Genomic DNA, 13,522 nt, shown 5'->3' with positions numbered 1-13,522 from the left:
AGAAAGAAAGTGAGAAAGAGAGGAAGGAGGAGTTTAAGTGGTTGACAATAATAGCCTCTGTTCCGTTCTCTGAGATCCACAGAAGAGAAAAGATATATCTCAAGCTTTATCTTGCAACTGAAATGTCACCTGAGCCTGGATTGTCCTGAGAGGAGTGAGTGAGCGGTACTGTAACTGGTCAGAGGTCACTGATGAAGTAAGACAGTCAATCAGCCACTTCACTGATAAAGAACCAGCCAGAGTCATTTCACAAAGTGTGTCGCCTACTGTCCACATCTTTCATTCTATGTATATTATTCCAGTTGACCAGCTGGCCGTAATCGAACTGTTTACCAGGTGAGACATAGTGGTTGTTGAAAGGGCTACGCCTAAAAAAAAAAGGAATTTCAATGTTAGTCACTTCACTTCCTGTACTACAGGAGAGAGGTCATGTCACTATGGGGGAGATGGGGCTCTCTGTCATTGTCTGACAAACCCACTCACTAGACTGACAGCAGACTACGCAGACACAGTGACGTTGGTCTCCTGATTCATTGTCCCTCTAGTTCCAAGATCTCTTTTGTGATGGATAGAGGAACAGATGATGAAAGCACTCCAGATACAACCACATATGTAAACAGACTTAGAGAAGCACGCACACACACAGCCACACAGCAGAGGAACAGTAAATTGCTGTCTGGTCTCATTCCAAGCCAACAGCTTTACACAGAGCATGCTTATTTCCACCCTTCATAAGTGGAATTTTTATATTTTGTCACATGTTCATTTTCCCCTGCTGTCTGATGTTTGTCTGTCCCCAGCCTTGGGTATGTAGACCCCCTTTACTTTTGTGTTTCTGTTGCAATTCCGTGTTACAATTTAGCCAACTGGTGTCAGATTATGTCTATGTTGTCTGCTTCATTCCAAGCCATTGGCTTCAGACAGAGCAGGCTTGTATACAGATTACGTTTTTGATCCAGTTTTCTTTGTCAGACTTCAAGACATCAATTTGTTCAAGACATCAATTTGTCTGGCAGTTGTCTATCCCCAGCTTTGGGGGGGATTGAACTTTATAAAACCCCTATTTGTATTCCTTTGCATTTCTGTGTTACAGACATTGTCTAGGCCTTCTGTTAGAGCTATATGAGGAACTGAACTTGCTGAGCTGCTCAATTAAGCCATCATGGTGCCCCAAGCTAACTTTTCCTATCTTGACATTTGTGTCTCCCAGGTTGACGCGATAAACAAACAAGAGAGATCTGAGGCAGGCTAAACTCTAATAATTATGGGGCCCCACCGCAAAAATCCCTGCTCATAGCCCCCATGGAGATAGATGTCACAGAATGTTTTACATTCTGCCTTCTCGCTCTGAAATCCCGACAGAGAATCATGGAGAAGCGGACGCAAACCCGTTTGGAGTGCCTGAGGGAGCAAGTATTTAAGAAAACTACCAACTGGGTCTAAATATGTATAATTCTGTTGGAGGATATCAACAATTATAGAGCATTAGAATAGTCAGTTAGGCACAGTATGGTAGAACCCTGAGGCCAGTCCTGAGGTTGTTGGGACAATTGCACATCAGCCTGGTCTCATAAACTAGACGTAACATAGTAAACAAAGATCTGGTACATTAAAATTATACTGAACAAAAATATAAACGTAACATGCAACAATTTCAATGATTTTACTGAGTTACAGTTCATATAAAGGAAATCAGTCATTTGACATAAATTCATTAGTCCCTAATCTATGGATTTCACATGATGGGCAGAGGCACAGCCATGGTTGGGCCTGGAAGGGCATAGGCCCACCCAATTAGGAGCCAGGCCCGCCGACTGGGGAGCCAGGCCCAGCCAATCAGAATTCGTTTTTCCCCACAAAAGGGCTTTAATAAAGACAGAAATACTCCTCAGTTTCATTAGCTGGCTGGTCTCAAACGATCCCGCAGGTGAAGTAGCCAGATGTGTATGTCCTGGGCTGGTGTGGTTACACCTTTCAGGTGGATGGATTATCTTGGAAAATGAGAAATGCTCACTAAAAGGGATGTCAACAAATTTGTGCACAAACTTTGAGAGAAATAAGGTTTGTATGACAATGGAAATTTATCGGATCTTTTATTTCAGCATTATGAAACATGGAACTAACACTTTACATGTTGCGTTTAAATTTTTGTTCAGTATAGTATGACATGTTACGTTTGGTATGGTTACATAACACAGAAGGTTACTTAAGGCAAAAACTAAAGGGGGGTGGGTGGGTGGATGGGCATATAACGCGAATGTCTAGCAACACAAAGGTTCCGTGTTCGAATCTCATCACAGACAACTTTAGCATTTTATTAACTTTTCAACTGCTTAGCTTGTTAGCTGACCCTTCCCCTAACCTTAATCGTTTTAGCTAACCCTTCCTCTAACCTTACCCTTTAACCGAACACTTAACCCCTAACTTCTACCCTAGCTAATGTTAGCAAGCTAGCTGACATTAGCATTAGCCACCTAGTCAAAGTTAGCCACAACAAATTGGAATTTGTAGCATATTGTACGTTTTTCAAATTCAGTGTACATTTTGCCATTTGGTAACATATCATACAAAATGTAATCATAACATATCATACACAATGGATGATGGACATCCACAAAGGAATGCATATGAAACAAAATGTAACATATCATACTAAATGGCGCCGAAGGAGATGGCTGCTGCTTTACGATCCTGGAACCAATTGTGCTATTGTGTATGTTTTTTCGCATTATTTGTATCTTATTTTGTACATAATGTTTCTGCCACCGTGTCTTATGACCAAAAAGAGCTTCTAGATATCAGGACAGCGATTACTCACCACGTACTGGAGGAATACTTTTTCTTCAACGAGACGGACGGGAAGGATTTACTTCAGACGCCCGACAAGGTCCTCATCCCCGCCATTTGCAGGAGAAAGAGAAGGAGTTTGCAGGAGAAAGAGAAGGAGATATCAAGGAAGAAGGTCCAGGTGCCTTGTAAGGATCCGTTGCCGAGAGGGTAATCTACCTTTACCATCGGTCCTATTAGCCAACGAACAATCAATCAATAACAAAATAGACAAACTACGATCACGTACATGTATATCCTACCAACGGGAAATAAAAAACTGTAATATCTTACTGTGCCTTGCAAAAGTATTCATCCCCCTTGGCGTTTTTCCTATTTCATTGCATTACAACCTGTAATTTAAATTGATTTTTATTTGGATTTCATGTAATGGACATACACAAAATAGTCCAAATTGGTAAAGTAAAATGAAAAAAATAACTTGTTTCAAAAAATTCTCTAAAATAAAAACAGAAAAGTGGTGCATGCATATGTATTGCTATGAAGCCCCTAAATAAGATCTGGTGCAACCTTCAGAAGTCACATAATTAGTTAAATAAAGTCCACCTGTGTGCAATCTAAGTGTCACATGATCTGTCACATGATCTCAGTATATATACAGTACACCTGTTCTGAAAGGCCCCAGAGTCTGCAACACCACTAAGCAAGGGGCACCACCAAGCAAGTGGCACCATGAAGACCAAGGAGCTCTCCATACACGTCAAGAACAAAGTTGTGGAGAAGTACAGGTCAGGGATTGGTTATAAAAAAATATCAGAAACTTTGAAAATCCCACGGAGCACCATTAAATCCATTATTAAAAAATGGAAAGAATATGGCACCACAACAAACCTGCCAAGAGAGGGCCGCCCACCAAAACTCACGGACCAGGCAAGGAGGGCATTAATCAGAGAGGCAACAAGGACAACATAACCCTGAAGGAGCTGCAAAGCTCCACAGCGGAGATTGGAGTAACTGTCCATATGACCATTTTAAGCCATACACTCCACAGAGCTGGGCTTTACGGAACAGTGGCCAGAAAAAAAGCCATTGCTTAAAGAAAAAAATAAGCAAATACATTTGGTGTTTGCCAAAAGGCATGTGGGAGACTCCCCAAACATATGGAAGAAGGTACTCTGGTCAGATGAGACTAAAATGTTGCTATATGGCCATCAAGGAAAACACTATGTCTGGCGCAAACCCAACACCTCTCATCACCCCGAGAACACCATCATGCTGTGGGGATGTTTTTCATCTGCAGGAACTTGGAAACTGGTCAGAATTGAAGGAATGATGGATGGCGCTAAATACAGGGAAATTCTTGAGGGAAACCTGTTTCAGTCTTCCAGAAATTTGAGACTGGGATGGAGTTTCACCATCCAGCAGGACAATGACCCTAAGCATACTGCTAAAGCAACACTCGAGTGGTTTAAGGGGAAACATTAAAATGTCTTGGAATGGCCTAGTCAAAGCCCAGACCTCAATCCAATTGAGAATCTGTATGACTTAAAGATTGCTGTACACCAGCGGAACCCAACCAACTTGAAGGAGCTGGAGCAGTTTTGCCTTGAAGAATGGGCAAAAACCCAGTGTCTAGATGTGCCAAGCTTATAGAGACATACCCCAAGAGACTTGCAGCTGTAGTTCTGTTTTTTTGTCTTATTTCTTGTTTGTTTCACAATAAAAAATATTTTGCATCTTCAAAGTGGTAGGAATGTGGTGTAAATCAAATGATACAAACCCCCAAAAATCTATTTTAATTCCAGGTTGTAAGGCAACAAAATAGGAAAAATGCCAAGGGGGTGAATACTTTCGCAAGCCACTGTATGTTTCACCGAGTCGTGGCTGAATGACGACATGAATAACATACAGCTGGTTGTTTTTAAGCTTTCCTCCTGATTCCTGCTTACAAGCAAAAACTAAAGCAGGAAGCACCAGTGACTCAGGACTGTTTTGCTAGCACAGACTGGAATATGTTCTGGGATTCTTCCGATGGCATTGAAGAGTACACCACATCAGTCACTGGCTTCATCAATAATTGCATTGATGACGTCGTCCCCACAGTGACTGTACGTACATACCTCAACCAGGAGCCATGGATTACAGTCAACATCCTCACTGAGCTAAAGGCTAGAGCTGCCGCTTTCAAGGAGTGGGATTCTAGCCCGGAAGCTTGTAAGAAATCCCGCTATGTCCTCCGACGAACCATCAAACAAGCAAAGCTTCAATACAGGATTAAGATTGAATTGTACTACACTGGCTCTGACGCGCGTCGGATGTGGCAGGGCTTGCAAACTATTACAGACTACAAAGGGAAGCACAGCCGCAAGCTGCCCAGTGACATGAGCCTACCAGACAAGCTAAATTACTTCTATGCTCACCTCGAGGCAAATAACACTGAAGTATGAATGAGAGCATCAGCTGTTCTGGACGACTGTGTGATTACGCTCTACCTAGCCAATGTGAGTAAGACCTTTAAACAGGTCAACATTCACAAGGTCGCTGGGCCAGACGGATTATTAGGACGTGTACTTCAAGCATGCGCTGACCAACTGGCAAGTGTCTTCACTGACATTTTCAACCTGTCCCTGACTGAGTCTGTAATACCAACATGTTTCAAGCAGACCACCATAGTCCCTGTGCCCAAGAACACTAAGGTAACCTGCCTAAATGACTACTGACCCGTAGCACTCAGTGCTTTGAAAGGCATGGCTCACATCAACACCATTATACCAGAAATCCTAGACTCAATTTGCATACCACCCCAACAGATCCACAGACGATGCAATCTCTATTGCACACAACACTGCCCTTTCCCACCTGGAGAAAAGGAACACTTATGTGAGAATGATATTCATTGACTACAGCTCAGTGTTCAACACCATAGTGCCCTCAAAGCTCATCACTAAGCTAAGGACCCTGGGACTAAACACCTCCCTCTGCAACTGGATCCTGGACTTCCTGACGGGCCGCCCCCAGGGGGTGAGGGTGGGTAACAACACATCCGCCACGCTCATCCTCAACACGGGGCCCCTCAGGGGTGCGTGCTCAGTCCCCTCCCTGTTCACTCATGGCTGCATGGCCAGGCATGACTCCAACACCATCATCAAGTTTGCCGATGACACAACAGTGTTAGGCCTGATCACCAACAACGATGAGACAGCCTACAGGGAGGAGGTCAGAGACCTGTCCGTGTGGTGCCAGGACAACAACCTCTCCCTCAACGTGATCAAGAAAAAGGAGATGATTGTACCGGTACCCCCTGTGTCACGTTCTGACCTTAGTTCCTTTTTTATGTCTTTATTTTAGGTTGGTCAGGGCGTGAGTTGGGGTGGGCATTCTATGTTTTTCTATGTTTTGTTCTGTACGTTATATTTCTATGTGTTTGGCCTAGTATGGTTCTCAATCAGAGGCAGGTGTCGATCGTTGTCTCTGATTGAGAATCCTACTTAGGTAGCCTGTTTTCCCACTATGGGTTGTGGTAGTTGTTTTCCGTTTCAGTGTTTGCACCATTCGGGACTGTGTCGGTTTTCATTTGATTCTCTTGTTCTTTTTGTATTTTGTATTCATTCTCATTAAAAGTTATTATGGATACATTTACATTTACATTTAAGTCATTTAGCAGACGCTCTTATCCAGAGCGACTTACAAATTGGATACGTACCACGCTGCACATTGGTCCGATGTTTCCTACTCCTCCTCAGACGAAGAGGACGAAAGCCGTTACAGAACTACCCACCAACAAAGGACCAAGCAGCGTGGGAACACGGACTCCTGGACATGGGAGGAAATTCTGGATGGCAAAGGACCCTGGGCACAGCCGGGGGAGTATCGCCGTCCGAAAGAGGAGCTGGAGGCAGCTAGAGCGGAGCGGCGCCACTACGAGGAATTGGCGCGAGGTAACGGGCACGAGAGGCAGCCCCAGATTTTTTTTGGGGGGGGCACACGGGTAGATTGGCGGACTCAGGTAGGAGACCTGAGCCAACTTCCCGTGCTTACCGTGGTGAGAGAGTGACTGGGCAGGCACCGTGTTATGCAGAGAAGCGCAAGGTGTCCCCAGTGCGCACGCATAGCCCGGTGCGCTACATAGCAGCTCCTCGAATCGGCCGGGCTAGAGTGGCATCGAGCCAGGAGGGATGATGCCGGCTCAGCGCATCTAGTCTCCAGTGCGTCTCCTCGGCCCGGGGTATACTGCACCAGCCCTATGCACGGTGTCTCCAGTTCGTCAGCACAGCCCAGTGCGGCCTGTTCCAACTCCCCGCACTTGCCAGGCTGCAGGGGGATCCAGCCAGGACGAGTGGTGCTAGCTCTGCACTCGAGACCGCCAGTGCGCCTCCACGGTCCAGTGCATCCGGTGCCTCGGCCAAGGACAAGGCCTCCTGCATGTCTCCCCAATCTGGTGAGTTCTGTGCCTGTGCTAAGCACTAACCCTCCTGCATGTCTCCCCAGCCTGGTGAGTCCTGTGCCTTCTCCCAGAGCGAAGCCTCCAGTGATGATCAATGGCAAGAAGCCTCCATCGATGATCCATGGCACGAAGCCTCCAGTGATAATCCATGGCACGAAGCCTCCAGTGATAATCCATGGCAAGAAGCCTCCGGTGATAATCCATGGCAAGAAGCCTCCAGTGATGATCCATGGCACGAAGCCTCCAGTGATGATTCATGGCACGAAGCCTCCAGTGATGATCCATGGCACGAAGCCTCCAGTGATGATCCATGGCACGAAGCCTCCAGTGAGTGAGGATCCATGGCACGAAGCCTCCAGAGTCAGGAGCTGCCAGAGCCGTCCGTCAGTCAGGAGCTGCCAGAGCCGCCCGTCTGTCCTGAGCTGCCAGATTCGCCCGTCTGTCCTGAGCTGTCAGAGCCGCCCGTCTGTCCTGAGCTGCCAGAGCCGCCCGTCTGTCCTGAGCTGCCAGAGCCGCCCGTCTGTCCTGAGCTGCCAGAGCCGCCTGTCTGTCCTGAGCTGCCAGAGCTGCCCGTCTGTCCTGAACTGCCAGAGCCGCCCGTCAGTCAGGAGCTGCCAGAGCCGCCCGTCAGCCAGGAGCTGCCAGAGCCGCCCGTCTGTCCTGAGCTGCCAGAGCCGCCCGTCTGTCCTGAGCTGCCAGAGCTGCCCGTCTGTCCTGAACTGCCAGAGCCGCCCGTCAGTCAGGAGCTGCCAGAGCCGCCCGTCAGTCAGGAGCTGCCAGAGCCGCCCGTCAGTCAGGAGCTGCCAGAGCCGTCCGTCAGTCAGGAGCTGCCAGAGCCGTCCGTCAGTCAGGAGCTGCCAGAGCCGTCCGTCAGTCAGGAGCTGCCAGAGTCGCCCTCCTGTCCGGAGCTGCCAGAGTCGCCCTCCTGTCCGGAGCTGCCAGAGTCGCCCTCCTGTCCGGAGCTGCCAGAGTCGCCCTCCTGTCCGGAGCTGCCAGAGTCGCCCATCAGTCCGGAGGCGCCAGAGCCACAGCCCCTCAGTCCAGAGGCGCTCCTCAGTCCAGAGGCGCCCCTCAGTCCAGTGGTGCCCTCTACTAGGGTCTCCAATCCGGGGTCGGTGGCGAGGGTCGTCGCTCCTAAGGTGCCACATAAGTGGGCCGAGACTATGGTGGAGTGGGGTCCACGTCCCGCTCCAGAGCCGCCACCGCGGTAAATGCCCACCCAGACCCTCCCCTATAGGTTCAGGTTTTGCGGCCGGAGTCCGCACCTTTAGGGGGGGGTACTGTCACGTTCTGACCTTAGTTCCTTTTTTATGTCTTTATTTTAGCTTGGTCAGGGCGTGAGTTGGGGTGGGCATTCTATGTTTTTCTATGTTTTGTTCTGTACGTTATATTTCTATGTGTTTGGCCTAGTATGGTTCTCAATCAGAGGCAGGTGTCGATCGTTGTCTCTGATTGAGAATCCTACTTAGGTAGCCTGTTTTCCCACTATGGGTTGTGGGTAGTTGTTTTCCGTTTTAGTGTTTGCACCATTCGGGAGCGTGTCGGTTTTCATTTGATTCGCTTGTTCTTTTTGTATTTTGTATTCATTCTCATTAAAAGTTATTATGGATACGTACCACGCTGCACATTGGTCCGATGTTTCCTACTCTTCCTCAGACGAAGAGGACGAAAGCCTTTACACCCTGAATATAGCCTCGCTATTGTTATTTTACTGCTGCTGTTTAATTATTTGTTAATTTTATTTTTCAATTTTTTACTTATCCATTTTTTTCTTAACTTTTTAAAGCATTGTTAGTTAAGGGCTTGTAAGTAAGCATTTCACTGTTGTATTTGGCGCATGTGACAAATAACATTTGATTTGATTTGACATGTTTTAAAAATCGGACTTACATACGTAAAATTACAAAATGCTCTGAGACCAGGTTGTATACATTGGAAAAACGCTGAAAGCGTTGCTTCATCAGCCCTAAAGAAGGCTCTCCATGTGCTCATCTAAAAGTGATAGACTTGTAGGCCACAGTCTCAAACAATAAATAATCATTAAATATATATATTTTTTAAACGATAGGCCTAACCTACCTGCACATTCTCAGTCATTCCATTCTAAATGATTGTATTGCCATAGAAATCCCACGGTAGAAACCACAGCTGGCTCGGCCTATAGGTGTCCAATGGACTTATTATTGCGCATATTTTTGACAATTGCTGTTTAGAAACGAATCAATTTTGCCGATATCTGACCTAGGCTAATTCAGAGCTACAATGTATAGGTAAAAAGCATATAACTTGCTGTTGACGCATTATTCCATAGCCTATATTGGATTTAGATTTTTTTAAACGTATGACAGTGTGCCATTGTAGCCTACAACTATTCCTCCCACATCCCATACAGGTGGTTATGATGTGCAACAATATAACAACAATGTAGCCTATCATTCTCCATCTCCAGTAGGCTACTAGAAGCACTCACCCTCACCAACTGGATCAGTGCGCGTGCCAAGGAAAAGCAGCGAGTCTAAAGTTATGACAACCCAGACACCATCCTCCTCTCCGCGGGGCAAAAATGAAATTATGCCGCAGTGTGGTGTTTCCTTTTCTTACAACAGAATAACCAGATCAATTAACACCGACATCGGTCCGCGGCATCTTATTTGGAGCGGGTTTCACGTTCTTCTTGTGGCTCAATGTACGCTTGCAGCGCAATTGAAAAGACCGTACCAATTTTTCTGAAAGCAGGGGCGCACAATGCGTACAGGTTTTCTAAACGTTAACAAAGGTGATATCCTAATTATTTTGTGTATTAGATAAAACATATTCCGTTGAAAATAATATGTCTTATTTTGATTATACAAAGTTATGGCCAATAATAAATATGATCATCCCCCCAAAATGGTACTGGCGCAATTTTGTCCAATAGCGGAACTGAGAGAATGTCGTTTGTGTTTCGGGAACTATCCGGGGTCCTTTCGGATGGTGCTTGACCATGTTAACCAACAGGTCTGATTATGGCGTACTAAACGATCTGTTTAAGCAGGTCTTCAAGTTTTGTTGATAAGGGGGGTAATGAATGGGCTAATAATCATGTAATTAATAAAGGATGAATTAGGCCTAATGAGCACCTTCTTTAGAGGGCATAGTGTGAGATGTTATTATGTCAGTATAACATTGTTAACGTACATGTTATTCAGTATGTCACTCAGACTGTGCATTCTACTTACTTCAATAAATGATTTATATTATCAAGCATGCAAACACTAATTAGGCTAGTATGAATTTGCTACGTTGATTAGCCAACAAAAATGCCCAAGGAATCCCACCCATGTCATATATGTTTTACATGACAGTTGACTTTATTATCTGTCTGATAACCTTGCAACCCAGAACCAATGAAAGCAATCTGTCACCAGAGACTAGATCTGCATCCCACATTGCACCTCATTCATTAGTGTACTACTTTTGACCTGAGGCCGTTGGGCCCTGATCAAAAGTAGTGGACTATATAGGGAATCAAATCAAATCAGATTGTATTAGTCACATGTGCTGAATACAACAAGTGTAGACCTTACAGTGAAATGCTTACTTACAAGCCCCTAACCAACAATGCAGTTTAAAAAATATAAATAAGAATAAGAAATAAAAGTAGTTAAAGAGCAGCAGTAAAATAACAATAGCGAGACTATATACAGGGGGTACTGGTACAGAGTCAATGTGCGGGGGCACCGGTTAGTCAAGGTAATTGAGGTAATATGTACATGTACAGTTGAAGTCGGAAGTTTACATACACCTTAGCCAAATACATTTAAACTCAGTTTTTCACAATTCTTGACATTTAATCCTAGTAAAAATTCCCTGTCTTAGGTCAGTTAGGATCACCACTTTATTTTAAGAATGTAATAATAGTAGAGAGAATAATTTATTTCAGCTTTTATTTCTTTCATCACATTCTCAGTGGGTCAGAAGTTTACATACACTCAATTAGTATTTGGTAGCATTGCCTTTAAATTGTTTAACTTGGGTCAAATGTTTCGGATAGCCTTCCACAAGCTTCCCACAATAAGTTGGGTGAATTTTGGCCCATTCCTCCTGACAGAGCTGATGTAAATGAGTTAGGTGTGTAGGCCTCCTTACTCACACATGCTTTTTCAGTTCTGCCCACACATTTTCTATAGGATTGGGGTCAGGGCTTTGTGATGGCAACTCCAATACCTTGACTTTGTCCTTAAGCCATAACTTTGGAAGCATGCTTGGGTTCATTGACCATTTGGAAGACCCATTTGCGACCAAGCTTTAACTTCCTGACTGATGTCTTGAGATGTTGCTTCAATATATCCACATAATTTTCCATCTTCATGATGCCATCTATTTTGTGAAGTGCACCAGTCCCTCCTGCAGCAAAGCAACCCCACAACAGGATGCTGCACCCCCGTGCTTCACGGTTGGGATGGTGTTTTTCTGCTTGCAAGCCTCCCCATTTTTCCTCCAAACAAAATGATGGACATTATGGCCAAACAGTTCTTTTGTTGTTTCATCAGACCAGAGGACATTTCTCCAAAAAGTACGATCTTTGTCTCCATATGCAGTTGCAAACCGTAGTCTGGCTTTTTTATGGCGGTTTTGGAGCAGTGGTTTCTTCCTTGCTGAGCGGCCTTTCAGGTTATGTCGATATAGGACTCGTTTTACTGTGGATATAGATACTTTTGTACCCGTTTCCTCCTGCATCTTCACAATGTCCTTTGCTGTTGTTCTGGGATTGATTTGCACTTTTCGTACCAAAGTACGTTCATCTCTAGGAGACAGAACGTGTCTTCATCCTGAGCGGTATGACAGATGTGTGGTCTCATGGTGTTTATATTGTTTGTACAGATGGCGTTTGGAAATTGCTCCCAGGGATGAACCAGACTTGTGGAGGTCTACAATTTTTTTCTGTGTTCCTGGCAAATTTTTCTTTTGATTTTCCCATGATGTCAAGCAAAGAGGCACTGAGTTTAAAGGTATGCCTTGAAATACATCCACATGTACACCTCCAATTGACTCAAATTATGTCAATTAGACTATCAGAAGCTTCTAAAGCCATAACATAATTTTGTGGAATTTTCCAAGCCGTTTAAAGGCACAGTCAACTTAGTGTATGTAAACTTCTGACCCACTGGAATTGTGATACAGTGAATTGTAAGTGAAATAATCTGTCTGTAAACAATTGTTGAAAAATTACTTGTGTCATGCTCAAAGTAGTTGTCCTAAACGACTTGCGAAAACTATAGTTTGTTAACAAGAACTTTGTGGAGTGGTTGAAAAATGAATTTTAATGACTCAAGTGTATGTAAACTTCCGACTTCAACTGTAGGTGGAGTTATTAAAGTGACTATGCATAGATAACAACAGAGAGTAGCAGCAGTGTAAAAGAGGAGAGGGGGGGAGACAATGCAAATAGACTGGGTAGCCATTTGATTAGATGTTCAGGAGTCTTATGGCTTGGGGGTAGAAGCTGTCTGGAAGCCTCTTGGACCTAGATTTGGCGCTCCGGTACCGCTTGCCATGCGGTAGCAGAGAGAACAGTCTATGACTGGGGTGGCTGGAGTCTTTGACAATTTTTAGGGCCTTCCTCTAACACTGCCTGGTATAGAGATCCTGGATGGCAGGAAGCTTGGCCCCAGTGATGTACTGGGCCGTCCGCACTACCCTCTGTAGTACCTTGCGGTCAGAGGCCGGGCAGTTGCCATACCAGGCAGTGATGCAACCAGTCAGGATGCTCTCAATGGTGCAGCTGTAGAAACCTTTGAGGATCTGAGGACCCATGCCAAATCTTTTCAGTCTCCTGAGGGGGAATATGTTTTGTCGTGCCCTCTTCACAACTGTCTTGGTGTGTTTGGACCATGTTAGTTTGTTGGTGATGTGGACACCAAGGAACTTGAAACTCTGAAACCTGCTCCACTACAGCCCCGTCGATGAGAATGGGGGCGTGCTCGGTCCTCCTTTTCCTGTAGTCCAATCATCTCCTTTGTCTTGATCACGTTGATGGACAGGTTGTTGTCCTGGCACCACATGGCCAGGTCTCTGACCTCTCCTCCCTATAGGCTGTCTCGCGTTGTCAGTGATCAGGCCTACCACTGTTGTGTCGTCTGCAAACTTAATGATGGTGTTGGAATCGTGCCTGGCCATGCAGTCATGAGTGAACAGGGAGTACAGGACGGGACTGAGCACGCACCCCTGAGGTTCCCCGTGTTGAGGATCAGCGTTGCGGATGTGTTGTTACCTACGCTTACCATCTTGGGGCGGCCCGTTAGGAAGTCC

At 45.4% G+C, this 13,522-nt stretch overlaps 1 protein-coding gene across 3 annotated transcripts in view; it reads right to left on the bottom strand.

Moving 5' to 3' along the window:
* The window catches only part of LOC139554896 (cAMP-dependent protein kinase inhibitor alpha-like), a 37,548-nt gene extending 27,617 nt beyond the window's left edge, over positions 1-9,931 (bottom strand). The window contains exons 1-3 of one of the 3 annotated variants that reach the window (XM_071368143.1): positions 9,702-9,931; positions 3,121-3,179; positions 2,819-3,020 (exon numbers count right to left, since the gene is read on the bottom strand). The gene's annotated coding sequence lies outside the window, so the exon portion shown is untranslated. The remainder of the gene's footprint in view (positions 1-2,818; positions 3,021-3,120; positions 3,180-9,701) is intronic. The other 2 variants (XM_071368142.1, XM_071368144.1) reach the window with 2 other exon arrangements.
* Between the last annotated feature and the right edge of the window lie 3,591 nt (positions 9,932-13,522).

This window comes from Salvelinus alpinus, chromosome 26, assembly GCF_045679555.1.
Source record: "Salvelinus alpinus chromosome 26, SLU_Salpinus.1, whole genome shotgun sequence".
NCBI lineage: Eukaryota > Metazoa > Chordata > Actinopteri > Salmoniformes > Salmonidae > Salvelinus > Salvelinus alpinus.
The sequence above is the reverse complement of the archived record's forward strand: the minus strand, read 5'-3'. Positions and strand labels throughout refer to the sequence as shown.